The sequence below is a fragment of the Colobus angolensis genome, unplaced genomic scaffold (assembly GCF_000951035.1).
Source record: "Colobus angolensis palliatus isolate OR3802 unplaced genomic scaffold, Cang.pa_1.0 Scaffold33, whole genome shotgun sequence".
NCBI classification, from domain to species: domain Eukaryota; kingdom Metazoa; phylum Chordata; class Mammalia; order Primates; family Cercopithecidae; genus Colobus; species Colobus angolensis.
Window position 1 is genome coordinate 13,384,326 of NW_012116599.1, and position 2,101 is coordinate 13,386,426.

General features: G+C 43.3%; 1 pseudogene; it reads left to right on the forward strand.

The window, feature by feature from the left end:
- The first annotated feature begins 860 nt into the window (after nt 1-860).
- LOC105518887 lies at nt 861-1,850 on the forward strand (annotated as a pseudogene).
- The last annotated feature ends 251 nt before the right edge of the window (nt 1,851-2,101 follow it).

A 2,101-nucleotide genomic window follows, 5' to 3' on the forward strand; every position in this document is an offset into this window, starting at 1 on the left:
TCTCTGTGCCAGGTATAGCATGGTTGCTGTGAAAGGAGGATGAAAATAGGAAGAAGACATAACCTCTGTCTTCAAGGGGTTTTCAGGACACTGTGGGTGACCAATACATATTCCTGAAGGAAGGCACCAGACCGATGGGATAAGCCCACAGCAGAGGCCTACAGCTCTGTTCAGAACGAGGAAGCAGAGCGGGCTGAGAGAGGCAGCTCAGCAGAGTGCTTAGGAAAGGATAGGCCCACGACTCCCCACTGCAGGCAACATATCTGAGGAAAGCCATTTACAATAGGTGACGGTCACATTCCATCAAATCTCTGGAAGGGTTCATGGAGGTGGGGTTGTCAATCTTATTTCAGCCTTTCAAAGGCCTCTCAGGGTTTGGAAATGGAAGCAACAATGCCTGTGCATTGCAGAGACGCAGGTGAGCCCCCATTTCCTGCCAGTTAGGAAGTTAGTGCTGAGGGCCTTACTGTCTTTCCTTGGCACATGAGATGCCAGTTCCTTTCTGGGCATAGAGTTTTTTGTTGTCTGAGGATAACATCCAAATTTTGCTTTGAAACACTTTTCAAAAATATGAGCTTTATTCAAATTTACTTTCCTTTTTATCTTTCTGAATTGTTAAGGTCCAAAAGCATTGCTGAATAATTCTGCTTCTAAACACCCATTGCAACACAGGGCATGATCTATCCCCAAGGCAAAGAACATAAGGTACGTTTGTCTGGAAAACGTGCAAGTAGGTATCTCAGCAAGTGCTACTCATGTGTTATTATGAGTAATGCATTGGCAGTGATTGTGACTTTTTTTTTTTTTTTTTAATGAACAAATAACTACATGCCCTCTACTGGGGTCAGGTTTTGTGCCTTTACTTCTGCCACCTACTGTATCATAGCAGCTTAGAATCCCAGCTGCTCACTCTGGGCTGAAGTTCTCTTATGGCTTTTGCAGGATGGAATGGCCTCCTTCCCCTATCTGTGTGTCTACTGCTGACCTGTGGCTTTGCCAAGGCAGGGAAGCTGCTGGTAGTGCCCATGGATGGGAGCCACTGGTTCACCATGCTGTCGGTGGTGGAGAAACTCATTCTCAGGGGGCATGAGGTGGTCGTAGTCATGCCAGAGGTAAGTTGGCAACTGAGAAGATCACTGAATTGCACAGTGAAGACTTATTCTACCTCGCACACCCTTGAGGATCTGGACCGGGAGTTCATGGCTTTTGCCAGTGCTCAATGGGAAGCAGAAGTACGAAGCTTATTTTCTCTATTAATGAGTTCATCTAAATGTTTGGAATTTAGTTTTTCACATTGCAGGAGTTTGTTTAATGACCAAAAATTAGTAGAATACTTAAAGGAGAGTTCCTTTGATGCAGTGTTTCTGGATCCTTTTGATCTGTGTGGCTTAATTGTTGCCAAATATTTCTCCCTCCCCTCTGTGGTCTTCACCAGAGGAATATTTTGTCATTATCTTAAAGAAGGTGCACAGCGCCCTGCTTCTCTTTCCTACAGCCCTAGATATGTCGCAGGGTTTTCATATGCCATGACTTTTAAGGAGAGAGTATGGAACCACATCTTCTACTTAGGGGAACATTTATTTTGCCCGTATTTTTTCAAAAATGCTCTAGAAATAGCCTCTGAAATTCTCCAAACACCTGTCACAGCGTATGATCTCTACAGCCACACATCTATTTGGTTGTTGCGAACGGACTTTGTTCTGGACTTTCCCAAACCCGTGATGCGCAACATGGTCTTCATTGGTGGTATCAACTGCCATCAGGGAAAGCCAGTGCCTAGGGTAAGTCATTGCTCCTTTAGCACAGTAAAAGTATTCTGGCTTCGAATATTTAAAAAGATTCCTTACTGAACTGGGATTCGACATTTGTGTTTGTTGCATCTCAAATTTCTTTTCTGTGTAAAAAATTATTTTGTGCCATCCACATGCTTGTTGGTTAGCAACTTTTATGTAATGGCCTCGTTAATATGTATCTGTGTACAACTGGTTAATTGTTCATAATTTCCACTGCATTTTTTAAATTTTTATTTTATTTTTAGAAACATGGTTTTGCTATCGTGCCCTGGCTAGGCTCAAACTCCTGGGCTCAAGTGATCCCCCTA